The sequence below is a fragment of the Rhinatrema bivittatum genome, chromosome 6 (genome assembly GCF_901001135.1).
Source record: "Rhinatrema bivittatum chromosome 6, aRhiBiv1.1, whole genome shotgun sequence".
NCBI classification, from domain to species: Eukaryota; Metazoa; Chordata; class Amphibia; order Gymnophiona; family Rhinatrematidae; genus Rhinatrema; species Rhinatrema bivittatum.
This window is the reverse complement of record NC_042620.1, coordinates 26,253,923-26,273,123: the sequence shown is the minus strand read 5'-3', so window position 1 is coordinate 26,273,123 and position 19,201 is coordinate 26,253,923. Positions and strand designations below refer to the sequence as shown.

Genomic DNA, 19,201 nt, shown 5'->3' with positions numbered 1-19,201 from the left:
TGACAAACCTAATTCACAGATAACACAAAACTTTCAGTCCGATTGCTTCAATGGTACAAAACAGGAATTCCATACCAAAAATCTTCTGTATCATAGATCTGCTAAATCTCTTGAGGCCCAATACTGAGTGAAACCTGCTATCCCCATACCCCACAACCTTCTTTACCACCACAAAATAGTTTAGTTTACATTGACACCTGAAAAGCTATCTGTTGTTGGTACAACAATCAATGCTCCTAATTCTAAAAAAGGGTCTTCTTTTACCTTGTCTCCTAAAACTCTAAATAAGAATAAAACCAGACAACCTCCTGGCCTGGCCAGGATCAAACTTCTATTCTATAGCTTTCTTCATATTAAATTTCACACCCAATTCTCTCTTAATGATGCATTTTGGTCTGCCCAGTACCGCAGAGATCGTCCCTCTCCCAGCCAGGGCCGGATTTAGACACAGACAACATAGACATATGCATTGGATGCCAAATTCTAAAGGTGCCCAAGAACTGGGACTTCCCCTGTTGCTCTCTCCTTTCCAGGGGAAGAGGGAGGAGAAAATACATGTCCTGCCTATGGGCGACGACATCTTAAATCTGGCCTACCCCAGCTCCTTTTTCACAGTATGAGTGTCAGGAAAGCTGTTTGAAATGAAGTTTTCTGGTTCTGCTTGCTTCCCATTTCCTCAATTCTAAAAGGACAATAGGTTGGTGTCTCAGGCTCCTTCTCTGAACAAACAAAAAAAAAAGGGGAACCCAACAAAGAACGAAACTCAAACGGTCAGCAGAAAATAAATTTTGAAATTGCTTGAAAAGGTGTCAGCAAGCATGAGTAATCTGTCCTGCTATCTCAGGCAAGGACCATCCGGACAGTTTGATCATCCACCTTTATCTAATGTCCAAAACAAAAAATATTTGAGAATTTTTTTAGAAAATTAAAATCACAACAATCATCAAGCCCAAATGGACCAATGTTTCACTGTAGCCAGCTTCTTCAGGGGTTAACTCTGCAATTGGTAATCCATCAAAAAGACTGTTGTCTGTAACATAACCATACATAAGAATTAATAATCTATCAGGAAATGAATTAAGAAAGTACTTATCTGCAGGCCAGAATTTTTCATTCATACTGGACAGTCAGTCTCAAAAAGATGTAAAGCAGGCAGCAGAGGGATTCAATGTCCTTTTAAATGTCAGGAATGACATAAAACGCCCCAGATGGAGGATCACCTGAAGAACGATGGAACATAAGTGAATATCTTGACGTCAGCTCAAAGCATAAAGGATCATCTAAAAAAAAAAACAAAACAAAAAAAACACACTCACATCTAAATAAGCATTCAATCTATCAGGACCAAAAGACTGTAATTTGTAGATCCATTGTTGCTCTAATTGCAGCAACTGATGATTTAAGTCACCTCCATGCTAGTGTGGAAACACTTGATCGATGACACAAAAACGTAACTAAAAGAAATGGTGCGTTTCTTCACAATGAGCTACCAGTGGTGCATTCTGCAGACTGTGTGCTAGAAAAGAGCAATGTTCAATCATACCTGTCTTAATCATATGCGCTGTTTTGCCCACATACATTTTTTTTTTTATTTACATGGACACTCAATTAGGTAGACCACAACTGATTACAGACATGAAGTTGAATATGTTAAAGAGATACTGAACTTAGCTGAAGTTATCCTTCAGTTTTAAGTAATCCATCAGTTCAGATTTATCCGGGTGTCAAAGATGCTGTTATTAAGACCTTCCATCAGCTCGTCCTCCGAGATATCCAGGAAGCCGCTAGCAATTGTCCACGTAATCATAACTGTAACTTCAATTGGCAGGAATCTGAGGCATTGCGTGAATTACAAAAAGCTCTCCAATTGATAATAAAACCAGCCGACAAAGGTGGCAAAGTGGTACTACTTGATCGTCAGCAGTATGAGAGTAAGATTTGTTGCCACCTTAGTGACACTCATTTTTATAAAGTGTTGCCAACTAATCCAATCCAGCCCTATGAGAAGAAACTTCTAGTCTAGTAATGTCTGCTCGTGAAATTGGTTTTTTTATATCTAAAGAGGCATTCTTTCGAGTAAGAACAGATCCAGTTACACCTGTATTCTATACATTGTCTAAGATTCACAAGAGGCTGGTAGACCCCCGGGATGCCCCATAGTTTCAGGTACGAGTTCACTATTAGAACTGGTTTCTTGGTATGTGGGTTCCCCCCGGAACCTAATTTAAATATATCCTTGCGAAATATATGTCATTCCCCTCACTGAGAACATGAGATTATTGAGGACCGGAAAAAGCTCGCTGAGCAGCCATGATATAGTGGAGAAAATGCACCAATAGTAAGTACGAGCCTTGTTAGTGCCTGCAGAAAGATTTGTATAAGTATGCCTGGGTTATTTTGTCAATACATTGAAGGTAAAAAGAATGCAATTATGATTTGGGTTTTTACAGACGCAGATACTGAGCCCTTGAAAAATGATGAGTGTCCGAAACACTGTCCCGTGTCGGGCATTGGCAATGCTATGGAACTCTGATACTGTTATACCATGTTGATTGATTCCTACATGTTCAAGGACGATCTGGGTTTGAAGATAAGTGCACATTATATTCTGATAGCATGTGGATTACAATAGAGGGTTACAAGCTAAAAAAAAAAAGAAAGAAAAAGTTTTGATTATAGACTATGTATGAAAAAAAGAGTCTCAAAAAATATACTGAATATAATAGTGGGGACATTGGATCACTGGATACACATGACCGATGATTATGAGTAAGGCTGAGTCTTGAAGTTTAAATACTATACGATGAAGCCTAGTATGATGGTCATAAATAAGTGAATAACTAATTTTCGTTCCATCTTATTTCTTTGCGTCTTGAGATTGTGAAGGATATTAGTGGATTTGGTTGGTCTCTTAAGAGTGATAATGTTCATTGATGACATTTTTGTTCAATGGAAGGGATCAGGTGCAATTTTTGATAATTTTCTATGCTGGCTAAATTCTCTGAATTGCAATCTGAAGTTTATAGGTAATAAACATGCTCATCAGACTTTTTTTGGGATATACTGATATGGAAGATGCTCTTTGGGCATACCACCTCATATCATAAACCAGTCAGTTCCAATACTCTCTTGAATTTTTCCAGCAGTAATCCTAGTGTTTTAAAAGAATTACCTTTAAGTCAGCTTTTGAGGCTTTGCAGCATGTGTTCTTCTACCAGCGAGTTTAAACTAAGAAAAATCTCTACTTGATAGATTTCTAGCAAGAGGATATCCAAGACTATATATCAGAAAAGCCTTTTTGAGAGCTCACTTCAGCCACAGTGAATGGCTGTTCCAATCCTGGATATCAGAGTTCATCAAGTTGCACTTGTGTGCTTCCGTTTTCTCCACAGGCACATCCTATTTGCACCTCCATTCTACAAAATTGGCAGATTCTACAAATTCATGATGTATTTCATAAACTTCCCAGAACTGCCTTACAAGAGGCAATAATCTTAGAGACTTGCTTGAGCATTCTGAATTCTCTCCACAGTCAAGTCAGGATGTAACTTGTTCCACTGGTCTACATCAACCATGAGGCAACTGCTTGGTCAGTCACATTTCTATGACAATTACATGCTTGTCGATAACTTCAGCTAATTTCAGTATCTCTAAAATATTCAGCTTCATGTGTCATCAGCTGTGATCTACCTGATTCTGTAAAAAAATTTATGTGAGCAAAACAGCGAGTATGATTAAGACACGTATGATCAAACATCGCTCTTGTCTAGCACAAAGTCAGCAGAATGCACCACTGGTAGCTCATTGTGAAGAAATGCACCATTCTTTTGATGAGTTATATATTTTCTGTCATCGATCAAGTGTTTCCACACTCACGTGGAGGTTATTTAAATCATCAGTTTCTGTGGTTACAGCAACAATGGATCTACAAATTAGATCTACAAATTAGATTGTCTGTTTTTTGGGATGATCCTTTATGCTTTGAGCTGACTTCATGATATTCACCTATGTTCCATTGTTCAGGTGATCTGCAGTCTGGGACGTGATACGTCATTCCTGACACTTAAAAGGACATTGAATCCTTCTGCTGCCCGCTTAACATCTGTTTCAAACCGTTGGTCTGGTATGAATGAAAATTCTGGCCTGTAGATAAGTACTTTCTTAATTCATTTCCTGATAGATTATTAATTCTTATGTATGGTTATGTTACAGACAACAGTCTTTTTTGATGGACTACAAATTGCAGAGTTAACCCCTGAAGAAGCTGGCTACAGCAAAACACTGGCCGTGTTGGGCTCAGTGACTATCAATGTAGACTGCTGTGATTTTTAACTGCTAAAAAAATACTCAGAAAATATTTTTTTGTTTTGGACCTTAGATAAAGGTGGATGATCGAATTGTCCCGACGGTCCTTGCCTGAGTTAGCAGGACAGATCGCCAGGCTTGCTGACACCTTTTCAATCAATTTCAAAATGTATTTTCTACTGACCATATGAGAGTTTTGTACTTTGTTGGATTTCCCTTTTCTTGTTTGTATTATCTGTTTGAGGTTACCATTACCTCTCTATATGTTCTTAAGAATGCGTCTTCTCTGGCCATATTCAAATCCAGCCTAAAACCCCAATTTTGAGACTGCTTTTAGATCTTAAAACCCTGGCTCTCCTTGATTTTAGTCATTTTTAACTATTTTTCAATGAATAAGTACAATTTCTTGTAGCTTCTTGTTTGTCATGTATATGTTTCCTGACTAAACTGCAAGTTCCATGAAGCAGGACTCATCATTTAGGTATATTGTACAGTGCTACACACACTAAGTAGTGTTATAGAAATAACTGCAGTAGTAGCCACAATGCTGAGAGTTCCTGGTAAGATTTGAAACTGTACTTCTTTCTGTAGTCCCTCTGAAAGGATTATAAAGAAAGCATGTCCAAGACACTCTTTCCTCTAACAGGCAAGTCATCTTACTCTCTGCCAAATCTTTTATGATCTTAACCAGATGCAGGTCAAATAGATATTTACTTTGAAGTGGTAATCCCATCAAGCACACCTTTAGGAAAAAAAAGTCAACCAATCACTGCCATATCCAGACCTCCCACATGTCATCACCTTCACTGACATTAAGGTGTCACATGGCATGACCAATAGGAATTTGACTGCTAACTGTATCAGGCCACAGGAGTGTCTGACCAGCATCTGTCATTCCTGTCATCAGGTCCTCTCTTTTCAGCTCTTAGGGCATTTCACAATCACTTTGGGCATATACACACACACTGTAGTCTGTAATATGGCTCCACTAAGCTTGTAAACTATTTTTAAAGTTATTTCCATACATTGTTCATCATAGGGTCTGAGCCCAAATGGTCTCTCTTCCTTTGGTAGTTTGGAAAGACATCAGAATGGCTCTCTTATCATTCCTTATCTATTATATTCTTATCTCCTTTACCAAAAGGTAAATCAGAACAGACACCTTGGATCTGGATGGCATTTCTAGAACGGATCTGATCTCTTCTCAGGCTCCTTTACCTCTTAATGCCAGGACTGACACCACCACCAAATCCCTGTTTCCGTGAATTTCTGAGAACTTCTGTATACTGGAGATTTCTCTCTGAATAGACTCTGAAGTTGCAAAGAATAAGGACTAAGAAATCTAGTGTTCTTTCTTTTTCTCATCAGGAAAGAAGCCATTATGGATAGAACTTTTAAAAACATTGTCTGCCTTGTAAATCATATTGGTACAGTTTACTGTATAGGAATCTAAGATTTTACAATATCCTAATCTCTTTGGAGATCTCATCTCCTCCTGCTCAGCCATCTTATCATCTGACATCCAGTTGTTTCAACTCACCTTTTCAATCTGCCCCTTCACCAGGTACATTGATCCTGTACTAGTGGGATCCATCTATCTTCCACAATCCAGGTAGAACCCTTACCTCTCTATTTCTCATTAGATTTATTTTCTATGAAGAAACAAGTACTCAACAAAAATCAAATATGTTACTATTCATGCATTTGTTACAGAACACCTCCTGAAACCAGAAAAAAGCTTTTTTTTTTCTGCTCCCTAGAAGGTCCATTCCTGGTGGTGTTTAACTTTAGTCCTTAGTGATATGGAAAAAGGAACGAGTGAAGTAATCAAATTTCCAGATGACACAAAAATATTTAAAGTAGTTAAAACACAAGCAGACTGAGGAACTGCAAAAGGAGCTCACCAGACTGGGAAAGTGGGCATGTAAATGGCAGATTAAATTTAATGTGGACCAGTAAGTACAAAGTAATGCACATGAGGAAAAATAATCCTAATTATATATATATATTGCTTAGTTTTGAATTTAAGGAAATTATTCAAAATATATTGAAATCCTCAGCTGTGGTGGGACAGTGATCAAAAAATCAAATGTTAGGAATTATTCAGAAATGAATAGAGAATAAAGCAGAGTTGCTTAATTGTAATGGATGTTCTCTGAGGACAGCAGGATGTCATTCATCGCATATGGGTGAAATTATCCAATGGAGCCCAGAATGGCAATTTGACTTCAAAGTTTCTAGAACTTCGATTGTGCATCACTGAGTATGCCTATGCATGCTAACATACCACACATCCATGCGGGGGCCCCTTCAGTCTTGTCCTTAGCTATACAAATGAAGCAACTCCAAGAGGAGGTGGAAGCTTTTGTGAGGACTGACATCCTGTTGTCTTCAGAGAACACCTATTACGGGTAAGCAACTCTGCCTTTCTCTGAGGACAAGCAAGATGGCAGTCCTCAAACATGGGAATCCCTAGCTACAGATTGCTTTGAACGAAAAAGGGGGAAACAATAACACGTGCCGACGGGTGCAACAAGTCTTTTTTCCATTTTATACTTACCCTACGAGATTTAGCCTGAAATAAAAAAACAGCAGGCCCTAGTAGGGTATGGAGTTGGGTTCTACACCTCGAAAAAATTCCACAGGACAGACTAGCCAAACTTACTGTCACATCATCCATCCCTATCCAAACAATAATGAGATGCTAATGTGTGGAAAAAATGCCACGTCACAGCTTTGCAGTTCTCCTCCATAGAGACTGATTGCAATTGAGCCACTGATGCTGCTGTTGCTTGAACAAAGTGAACCTTGACATATGCCCAGGCATGCCTGAATCTATTGGGCTAACAGAAAGATACAATCTGTTAGCCAATTAAATAAAGTCTGTTTGGCAAAATTCTGTTTTGATGAAACTTTTTGTTTCTCAGTGGTGTTCGGTTCCAGCGACGCAGCCATTCGAATGGTCTGCGCATGCTTCGACCTCGGACCAGGGAAGGAGTGAGCTTCCGACGGGGTGGCTTTTTAGTCTTAATTTTTTCCGCTCTCTGGCGTCTCGCTCGCGGTGACATTCGACCACAATATATACATATTGTTTGGTCGTGATTCGGGCCTAAGCACTGATAGTAGGCCTCATGTCCATCAGTTATGGACATTATTTTCCCACAAGCGCATGGTTTAAAGCTGGATGGCCGCGGCATATCTTCTTGCCAATGTTTGTGGAACGAAGTGGAGAATTTTTCAGTAATTATTTTTTCTATTTTTTTGACTAGTCTGAAGAGAGTCGTGGCTCCGCGTGTGTTCCCGCTCATGGAAAAGACAGACTGAGGAGAAGCTGTTTTCTGCGCGGGAACTTTCGTGCAGTCGCACAGAGCAAAGCTCTGTATCAGCTTTGAGAAGCTCCGCCTCCGACGCAAGACTGACAGTCCCAGGACAGCATGGCTAATTCAGCCCTGCTATCGACTGGAAAATATAATATACATGTTGTAAGAGATTTTGTCTCAGAAGACTGTACTTTGAATGATTTCATATAAAATCTTATGCATAATTTTTAATTGTATGTGAGGAGGGTAAGACTGTAAAGGGGGAGAGTGGAGCTGACAAGCAACATGGTGGGATTTCATTTTGAAATTCCAGTATGTGCATTATGGTGTTGACTTTGTATTTGCTACAAAGCAGGTACAAAGTCTGTGGCTGTGCAAGTACTCCTGATTCTGGCTGGCCCCCAGATTTTCAAAAAGAATCTTCGTGGGCAGTTTCCCAGCCTCTTAAATTGTGTACAATGGATACGTCTGATCATACTGAATCCCCTCATCTATTCATAAGCTATAGATACAAATAATTTGCATGCTCATTATTTCAACATGGGAAATCTAACTAATTTAAATATGGTGAGCAATATTTGATGCATAAATATTTTTGTTTGTGAATTTTTTGATGGCTCTGTTTTAATATGTATGTCTAGAATTCTAGATAGAGTGAGTTATACATTTTTATAAATAAAGCTCATGGTTTCAGGATCCCCGTACTGGTTCCGATTGAGCTGGAAGCACAAAGGAGGAGGAAACTGCTGGGTCAAAATAGAAATTAAAGCCCCTCCATGTAAACAGTCTCTCCCAGCTGGTGGCATTGTGGTGGTGCACAGGATAAGGGCGAATTTTTTCATTTGGCCGTAGGTGCCAAATAGCTGCTACTACATGTAATTATCCCAAGTCCCTTAAAAGGAAAGTATATGTTGGATTTATCAGGGGTTAAGCACATCACTTCTAACTCCCTTATTGAAGTCACCATCAAGTCTCCTATGTGAACTGCTACATTGCCACAAGTGTTATGTAGCCTCACCAAGAAAGCAGAGTAATATCTAATTTAAGGACCTACTCAAAGTCTCAATACAACTACTCTTCTGTAAATTCCAAACTATTCCTTTGAGTTTAGAAACAAACATGATGGCAGAAATAGTCCATACAGCCTATCTAATCTGTCCAGCCACATCAACTGCTTAGGTCTACAGTCCTTGCCAACCCCCCTCAGAGATCCCCAGTGCTTGTCCTATGCTTTCTTGAATTCAGATAATGTCCTTATCTGCACCAACTCAACTGAGGCGCTGTTCCATGCATCCATCACCCTTTCTGTAAAGACATTTTACCTTAAATTACTCCTGAGTCTACCGTTTTTCATTTTCATTCTATGAACCCTCATTCCAGAGCCTCCTCTGTTGAGAGGGCCTCCTTCTGTGCCTTGGAGATATTTCAATGTCTATCATATTGCCCCCTTTTGGATGCATATAATCTACTGAATATTCAATGTTTATCAAAGATGAATGAATGGTCAGTAAAGTTGAATCCTCAAGGGGTTGTGATATGAAAGTCTAACGGTATACACAGCATCAATGTTAGGGAATATTTTTCATGGAAAGGGTGGTGAATGTATGGAATTTTCTCCTGGAGTGGATGTTGAATGCTAAAACGTAACTGACTTCAAGAAAGCACAGAAGATCCCCTTAGCTTTAAAAAAAAAAGTGAAAAGATAAGATAAAATGTTCTTACTTGATAAATCCTTGAATCCTGCTAGATCTTGGGATATGCTCACTCCTCAGCTACTGAAGACAAATGACACACCCTTTTCATGACCTCACTCTGCCATAAAAAGGGAGTGGTTGTCTGTCCTTGCCAATAGCCTACTGTCAAAGCAACTGGACAAGAAACCCCTTCTTACCCCCCTTTACTTCCTTTCTTATTCTTTTTTTTCCCATCCCTTGAGGTTATTCTCCCTCTTGGGGAAGGGGAGAGAGGGGAAAGAAAAGAGTAAGAGAGAGAAAGCCAGATTCCCTCAGGCATCTCTGCTTGTAGCCCCTGTATTCCTGGGTGGGGCCTGAATTGGTCTAGAAGGACTCAAGGAAAATTATCAGGAAAGAACATTACTACCTTCATTTTCCTACTGCTAGCCCAGTTCTTGCACATGAAAGTTACAAAAAGCTACCCCCTGGCTGGGTGGGAGGAAGATGGGGTTTTAAGATAGCCCTAAGTCAAAGATAATGTCCTCCTTAGCTTGTATGTCCAGCCTATAATGTTTGGAAAATGAGTGCAGGGATGACCAGTTGGTAGCCCTGCAAATTTTGCCTGGGAAGACATGATTCTTCTGCCCAGGATGACGCCTGCACCCCTGTAGAGCATGCATGGAGCATCACTAGTACTTGCCTATCCATCGAGTATATAGGCTGAGGCAATTGCTTCTTTGATCCATCTAGTTAGCATGGTCTTGGAGGCTGTTTCTCCATTTCGTTGTTCACCAAACAGAATGAATCAACTATCAGATTTCCTGAGGGGGTTAATCATCTTTAGTTATCTTAGAACCTGATGCACATCCAGAAGATGCAGTCTTTCATCCTTATCCCTATATTCCTTTAAGGCTGGCAGAGACACAGTCTGATTTAGGTGGAAGAGAAACATTAAATTTGGAAGGAATGAGGGCACTGTTCAGAAGCTGACTGAATAAGTATAAATTACTAAATATGGTTCCAAAATAAATCTGCGGAGCAGATCATCACCGAAAATGTAGTTTTTAATAACAGATCCTTAATGGATGCTTGCTTCAAGAGTACACAGGAAGCTCCTACTATTGCTTTGAGAACCAGGTTGAGATCCCACTGAGGAAGAATTGGAGGATGGACATATATGCTTCATTCCTTTTAAAAAAAAAACCGCACTACATCCAGGTGTGTGGATACCTGGGTACCTTTGATGCATCCCTTGCACCCTCAGTGAATTAAGTGCTAAGCCTCTAGGTTCATGGGATGTCCAACTTTCATGGGGAAGTCTTATACTCCCGGCAGTAAGCTTCAAATAGCCTCCAAACTTGAATATAGGCTGATAAGGTTGAACTTTTTTATGCTTTCAGCATGTTTGTCACGACTGCCTGGGAATAACCTCTGCCTTTCAGCAGTTTCAAGGGTCAGGCCGTATGATAAAATGGAAATGGGTATTCCATTGGTATTGAACTTTGCTACAGCAATTCCTATTTTCTGGGGAGTTGTAGTGGGATCCTCACTAGAAGTCTTATTAAGTCTGCATATCAAGGTCTTCTTTGCCAATCTAGAACTACCAGTATCACCTCTGAGAGGTGATCCTCTATCCTCATCATCACTTTGCCTATCAGGGGCCAGGGTAGAGATACATACAGGAGCCTGTCCTTTGGCCAAAGCTGGATTAAGGCATCTAATCCAGTGGTTCTCAACCTTTTTTCGACCGGGACACACCTGGCAGATGGTTCTCACATGTGTGACACACTGTACAAAATTACACCTGCATTATGGAACACATAACAACCCTATCTATGAAAAGGCAACACTACAAATATTAAATCAGGTCCTAAACACTAATACACATCCTATTAGGAAAACAGAACAAACCAAGCTGCTATAGATCCCCATACAGAAATAACTGTAAAACTATATTAATAAATGTTTCAAAACAGCTGAACAGAATGACATCAATTAAAACTCATAAAAATTATTAAAAATTGTCCAAATATCAAAATATTTCAAAACAGCAGACATCACATAATACTCAATTAAAATGGCAGTCAATCAAGAAAAATAAACTTAAAATGCCACCTTTACTTACCCTCTCCAGCAACTCTCCTACTTCTTTCCCTTGAAAGCACATACCAGGTGCAGCAGCGGCTGCTGAAGCTCTGTCCTTACGGTCCTCTTCTTTAGGGCCCACAAGTCACACCCCCCCCCCCCCAATTAAACCCTACGACCAGTCTGTCTCACACACACACACACACCCCCCAATTAAACCCTACGACCAGTCTCTGTCTCACAGACAGACACCAGACACCACCCTGCCTAGTCTTCTCTCTCTCTCTCTCAGTGGCAGATTTCCCAGTGCTGCCGCTGCCTTCTCAGCCGCACTGAAGCAGCAAACATTTATTTTATAAAAATATGCCACAGCACTCAAGCCTTTCTTCTGGCTGTCGGGATATCCCTAGGCTCCCACGGCCCCAAATCTGCCTGCTTTTATGGCCGCTGGGAGCTCCAATTGCCCCATCTGTAATCAGCATGGCTGAGTGCCACTTTTACTTTAAACACTGTTCTACCGCGCTCACTGTTGCATGGGGGGGGGGGGGATCCCCGGAGCAACTGGCCTCTTCGTGCTTGCGACTCACTGCCGCTTTGGGGAATCCCTATTCTATCGCGGTTCCTAGCACGGCTGGCCTCTTTTCTTTATGGCTCGCCACTGTGTTTAATTTCAGGACTTCCAGCCCGTGGCGGCCACAGGGTCGGGCTTCTTTGCCGCCACGGGTCTGGACACTGCCACTTCTTCCAGCCCCCCTCAAACCACCCCACCCCCGGGTTTTGAGATGCCCCCCTTCTTTCTGCCCCACCAGCCAATCAGAGGATTCCTCCTCCCACTAGCAGGAAGAAGGAAGGAGGATTCTGATTGGCCCATGGGAGCAGGAAGAATGGAGGTGGTTTCCAATTGGCCCATGGGAGCAGGAAAAAGATAAAGGGAAGTATAACTGGGGCTGTGGGAGACTGGGAGCCGCGACACACCAGCTGGTGCTTGGTGACACATTGGTGTGTCGCGACACACCGGTTGAGAAGCGCTGATCTAGTCCACTGAATCCTGCCGCTTTCTGCTAATCAAAGAACCTATCTGCTTTGGTATCGCCAGCAGATCCTATTGTTCCACTATCTTCTAAAAGGACTCCTGGCTGGGCTTTCATTCTCCTGGGTCCAGCTGGTTTCTGCCCAGGAAGTCTGTTGGAACATTTTCGTTTCCTGCAATGGGAGATATCGACAACTGGGGCAAGCTCTTCTCTGCTCAACTGAGTATCCCCTCATGCTTTCTCCTCCCCTTTTAGATCTAGGATGTAGTCCTACTTTGGGACTGCAAAATAAATTAAGTTCCTTGCCCTCTCTCCTTGGGAAATACTGGGGTTATGACCTCCAAGTCCAGTAATCTTTGAAGTGTCACTCTCACTGCTTCCCTTTTGATCTGCAACATGCAGGAGGAAATCATAAAAGCATTTGGTACAGGGAGATACACTCGGGTGAGTACCCACTGGTTTGTAGTAATCTAAGTCCACTCTGTGTATTACTCATGACAGCTGTCCGCCTACCAGTATCATCGCCTGAGGGATCCACTGAATATCACTGTGAAGGTGAATTACTTCCTGCAACTGCAAGGGGGGGATTCTCCTTTCAAAATGCCAGGCTCCTTAAATGCCTGGTATTTACCCTGTGCCACTTGCGAGGCCACAAAAGCCAGCATTTTACCTTTCATAGTACTTCAAATGCTGTCGCCAAAGCCTTTGCACATCTGACTGGCCTCTATCCTCAGAGTCTTTGAGTCTTGGATTCACCCAAATCCTTTATTAATTTTTCCAAATCTTTGCCAAATCTTCCCCTCTAAAGAGAAACTTACCCAGTTTCAGAGCTAGAAGCGTCTCCCAGTTGCAAACCTGGAAACAATTAACCTAAAGGATAGCCTAATTAGGTTATACATTGAGTCTGCCAAAAAGGCAACTGCCAACTCCAGACATGTGGTCCTTCTGGACTCTCAGGCAACTGCTGTATACAACATAAGGCTGCCCGGGATACATAGCCCTCCATACACCAAGGTCTGAATAGCTATCACTCCTGTGGAGAAGGTCTGTTTTAGCATCAATTCCATCTTCCTGACCTGCGGGTCCTTTAGAGCTGTGCCTCCCTCCACTGGGATGGTGGTTCTTTAGGCTACTAATGAAACCAGCAAGTCAACCTTTGGGATTTTCAGTAGCTTGTGCTTTTCTTCTGCAGGGAGAAGCTACAATTTTCCCATTACCCTACCACCTCCTGAGACAAAACCCCCTCCCCCACAGGGTGCTCCACTCAACCAACACTATCTGCTTTAAGGCTTCATGCAAAAGAAAAGTTCTTGAAGGCTTCCTAATTCCCTAAAGGATGGAATAGCCTTCCAAAGTGTCTTCTGATTTGGTGCCTAGAATCTTCAAGGCCACTTGGACATTAGTGATGAGGACTGAAATCACCTCTTTCCAAAACAATGTTACTATTAACGAATATTCCTCCTCCGAAAAGCACTGCCCCTCCTCCAGAAAGCTAGGGAGCACATGAAGCTCTGATTCTTCAAGTGACTATCACTCTTCGATGGAATCCAGAGTGGCAGTGAATGTTGACAAGGGTATGGTCCCAAGGGAGTCCCTTGGAGATTGAGGATCCCTGCTCTGTCTTTCTGATGCCCTGGTCTGGGGATCTCAATCAAAGCAGGGCCAGGTTTTTGCATAGCGCAGAAAGCTTGATACATTACCAGCAAACACACCGAAAAAACCCCCCTGCAAGGTAGGTTCTCAACTGGCCCCTTGAAGCTTCCAGCCCAGTGTCCTGTGCAGGGCCACATCATCTGCCTCCAGAACCTTCCCCTGCATCCTCTTCCATCAGGGGTGCTTACCAGGACTGGCTGGCCTGGAGGCAGCAGCTCCTCCTCTCCTGTAGGAGTGATTGGCGCTGGGTCAGTTCCCAGGCCGGCAGCTTCCAGCAATCCTTTCCATCCCAGAGGGGTTTCTTTACTGGGCCTAGGCACCCATCGCATACCAGGCAAAAGGAGCTGCCAACACTGGAGATCTTTCTTGAACTGCAGGCTGCACACCAGTAGTCATGCAGCATTTTCATTTTTTTTTTTTTAAAGAACAAATAGCCTGCTGCACTGGTGCCCCTCCGGGGCTGAACCAACGAAGATACGAGGCGCGCTGCACACAGCCTGGTTCCCCTGCTAATGCTAGCTGAAGTACTCACTATCGCCAGAGAACTCCTTCAGACCTAACAATATCATTGGCCTGCCACACCTCTCTTCCCTAATCCTCCATATCTGTTTTTTTTGTCTATTCTTCCCATACAAGCTCGGGAAGAACAGCAGAGAAGCAAAGCAGGGAAGGGGGGGGGGAAGAGAGAAAGAAACCTAAACCTTCTCCTTTTTATTTATTTTTGAAAGGGACAGGTCCCTCTAGGATCCCGTACTCCCTAAGCAGTGGGGTCCCCACTAGGAGAGAACCTCAGATTCCTAGAGAAACAGGGATCTACTCTAAGGTTCCCATCCACCAGGTTCTGGTCCTTGGTGGTAGCTCCTACTGGGGAAAGCAGCCCTGAGAAACTGTTGCCCCAGGAGCTAAGGGCTCAACTAGGCCAGGCTGCACCCTGGCTCTGAGAGGTTTGAAAGTCCACCTATACTTGTTAGCAGCTACAGGAGACTAAAGACTACTGGCAACGGCCTGTGACCACTCCCCCTTTTATGGCCAAAAGTGAGGTCATGAAAAGGATGTGTGCTCTGTCTTTGGCAGCTGAGGAGAGGGGAAATCTGAAGTGTAAGGACTGACCTAGCAGGAAAAAAAAGGAATGGAAGAATTAATCAGCAACCGAAATCTGTCTGGTAGACTTATCATAATTATTAATAGAAGTCTTAAAGAAACCCAGGTGTTTACAGACATAGCAAGACCTTGACCAGATCAGTGCATTAGGTGGGTGGTGGCAGGGTGCAATCTGGAAAGATGATGGGGACATAGGAGGCTGGATATTTGGGTAACAGCCAGATTGCTGTGGTAGCTACTTAGCTACTCAGCAACCTAGTAGTTGAAAACAGGAGGGGATGAATACTGGGTGTGAAAATCAAAAAGGGATCTTGCATACCCATCTACCCCAGAGGGTAGAGTATAATAAAGAAAGATGACAATGACTCACACATATGTATACACACACATTGTATATTTAGAGAGTATAGGGGTCCATCATGGAACTGGACTAGCATTAAGAAGTATTGCCCCCAAGAAACACAAGGGTTTTAATTTTCTCATATTCAGGGGTGGAAAAATATTTTTTAAAAACTTTGGTGCCAGCCAAAACTGTTTTATTGTTTTTTTATTTAATTTTTTATTTAGTTTTAGGAACCAGGGATTTTTCCTTACTTTTTCATCTTTTTTCGGCCTTTTACTTTAAGCTTATTTTAATTTTGCTCTTTATTTTGGTATCTAATTTTTAGCTTTTTTTTTTTTTTTTTGCTATTTTCCTTTACGTTTACATTGTTTTCATTTGATCTTACCTCCCTGTACCCCACATTTTCCCTCTTCTTTCATTCCTTTCAGGCACTTACTCCATCTTCTCCTCCTAGCACTCTCTCCCCATCCCACCCAACTTCCGGAATTCTCCCCCTCCCCACTTTCTTCATTTCAGCCCACTAGTATAGGGCTTAGGGATGTGGGCAGTGGTTGGCAAGACCCAAGTGTTGTGGCTTGGGTCTTGCCAGCAGTAGCCGCAGTTTCTTGGTTCAGTAGAACTTCTCAGCCCAGGTCAGGCTCTCATTGGTGGCAATAGTGGTTTTCAGGGCCTGGGAAAGGGTCCCAGCATTGGCAGTGGCGGCAGCTTTTGGGCAGAGGCCAGGACCTCAATGTCAGTTTCTTTTGCCCAGAGCAGAGAAACAGCCCCAAATCTTAGGCACTTGAGCAATCTGTTGTCCAGGTCTTTTTTTTTTTTTTTTCAGCCCTACTCATACCTAGCACAGTAACACAGAGACGGAGCAAGAAAGTTACTTGAGTAATTTTATCCAGGTATTCAGCGGCACTTAGCCAGATAAATCTACCTCTGAATATAGCAAGGTAAAGCGATTCTACTGACCAGACTTATCCAGCTAAGTTTATCTGATTAGTGCTAAATATTGGTTCTAGCCACATAAATTTAGCCATGCCTCTGGAATGCCACTTGTCCTGCCTCCTTTTATCCAGCTAGATTTTAGCTGGGCAATGACTTACCAGGGAAAAATGTCACCAGTGAGAGGGGTGACAAACCCTTTTGAATAACAGAAACAAGGGGGTAACCTGCACGGAGCAAAGAAATTGCTGGGCAGATTGGATGGACCTTTTGATCTTTTTCAGCTGTCATTACTATCTAATATCAACCTCATAGTAAAGCAGATAAAGAACAAAATGATCCAATCCAGTCTGCTCAGTTGAGAATTGCCCATTTTGAATGGATGTGCATATACATTCCCATAAGCAACCAGACATCAGTTGCCACTTACTCCATCCATGCCTTTTACCTGACCTCTCAAACCCTTTTCTACCAGTGCCCTCTATATCCGTCCCAAACGTAACCAAAATTCATTAGTGAGGACCTCCACCATCTCAGATGACAGGCCATTTAAGACCTTGCAATCTTCAACTTTGATTTTTACAGGAACAATACTGAAGCTAAAAGTTTCTATTTCTTATTAACAAATTTTGTAATAATCTCCAAGATAGTGAGCCTATTTTACAAATTCTGGCATCCCCATGCTCACTGAAGTTTGAGTTTTAACTATGGTCTCTCCATGCAGCCTTCTTGGAAGTCCAATGCTGTTGTACCACTGCTATTGAGAGTTGTAACTACTTGTGCATCCTACAGTTAAACTTTGTACAAACCTTTAGTATATCAATAGTTCTACCTACCTTGTATATTCTTCTTGTAGCTTATTAGGGTCACCAACCCAGAACTTTACTCTGAAATTCAAACTGTAAGGAGACCCCCCTAAAATGAACAACATTAGTTAAAATTAGTTTCTTTCCAAGTTATTTATTAGCACAGATTAGACAAAGTAGATTAGCTATTTACTTACTTTTCAGTTGCTTCCTAATTGGTTTGTTTGGATCCAGCCACCTCTGTAAGAAAAAAGTTAGAGCATGTTAATGCTATTAAATAAAGAAAACAACAAATAATACTGTTTTACGAACGAAAGTAAAGTTTGCAATTCTATCATCAAACCATATGTAAACATTGTTTGTCAAATCACAGAGAGGGCAATTTTTAAACTGGCTGCGGGGCTTGTAATCCTGCAAGCGGAGTTTCCCTTTGAAAACGAAGGCCAGCACACACAACACAGGTACAGAATAGTTTGCACCTAATCTCATGGAGAAGAAAAGTACATGCAGAGATTTTAAAATGCAATCTACATGCATATTTTCACTCCTTCAATCTGTCCCTGCTCCTTTATTTCATGCAAACTAAGGTACATATCCACTAAGGGCCAAATTTTAAAAGGGTTCCTCGCACTAGAAGGGCAATACACACAAATAAGTGTGCCGTGTATGAGAAATATAGATTTTAAAAGCCACTAATTATGTATGTATATGCACGCGAGTTAAAAAAAAAAAAGGGGGCGGGACCAACAGTTTCGCACATAAATCTGTTTTGGGTTTTTTTTTTTTTTTTTAAAACCAGAGCCCAAAGTGTGAGGTGTCTTCTCAGCTGCAGAAACGGGTTTTACGCCTAATACAACATGGTGAGGGTTCCGGGTCAACTGGGGGGAGTGCAGGATGAAGAACCAGATGGGTCTGGATGACATCGAGATTGACTGGGCAAATTGGTGGAATAATTGGAAAAACTGCGCACTCGTTTTAAAATTAGCCTGTTTAAAACCTCTCTTTTAAGTATTAGATCAGCTATATACAGATGTAGTACATAGAATGAACCCACTTCTATTCTTACAGAAATGCTAACATTATACCTGATAAGGTTTCCTTCTAGAAATTTACATTTTGTGATTGCATAAGAAAATTTCTCTACAGAACATCGCATAAAACAAATTCAGCTCCTTCCAAAATAACCACAATGTCTATTTTAAAATTTAAAAAATCTGCCTTCAGAAAAGGTGAACTACAAAAGTCGCTTTACAGCAAAAACCTTCACAAATGCAGCAATTTAGTTTAATTTTAAAGTTTCATATCAAACAGTTTACAAACCTTACTATAAAATCCATATCCAACAGTACAAACTGAAAGACATATCTATTATAGCATATTAACATGGTAACGACAGATGATAGCATCTAACTAAATAATAAATGCTCCCATTTATGACTGAAGGATAAGTTGTACTAATACATGAAGGCTCTGCATCACTCCATGTATAGCCTATTGAAAACTTAAAGCTTGGTGGGTGGTAAGAGGATCTGGGTATTAGTTTACATATAGCAATTAAGGTGTAGATATTCAAAAGCTATTTAAGATGGATAACTCACAAGTTATCTGTCTAAATGGATTAAACAGTATATTGAGTCTCTTATCCAGCTAAATTATAGTTTGATATATTATATGTTATTATTTAGCCGGATATAAAAGTCATTTTGGGGGCATTCCGAGGAGGGGTCCCGTTATCCAGTTGACCCCTAGATTCATCAAAAGGTGTTAACGCATTGATAATGCCTGGGATAAGAAAAAGGGGCATGTTTAGGGAAATTTTAGAATTACCGCACTACGCAGTAACATAGCACTTCGCATCAGTAATATCGCGTCGTGTGGTAAACTTATCGCACCATGCGATAATCCCTATTTTTCGCATCTTGCGCTGGAGGGGAGAGAGGGAGAGCACGAGAGA

At 41.4% G+C, this 19,201-nt stretch overlaps 1 protein-coding gene and 1 long non-coding RNA gene across 2 annotated transcripts in view; both read right to left on the bottom strand.

Moving 5' to 3' along the window:
* Positions 1-19,201, bottom strand: part of PTPN4 (protein tyrosine phosphatase non-receptor type 4) — a 685,809-nt gene that overhangs the window by 392,421 nt on the left and 274,187 nt on the right. The window lies entirely within an intron of this gene.
* LOC115093443 lies at positions 1,112-17,482 on the bottom strand. Its single transcript, XR_003857312.1, has 3 exons — positions 17,445-17,482; positions 17,278-17,356; positions 1,112-1,220 (listed from the first exon to the last, which is right to left on the bottom strand). It is a non-coding gene; the product is annotated as an uncharacterized LOC115093443 (long non-coding RNA).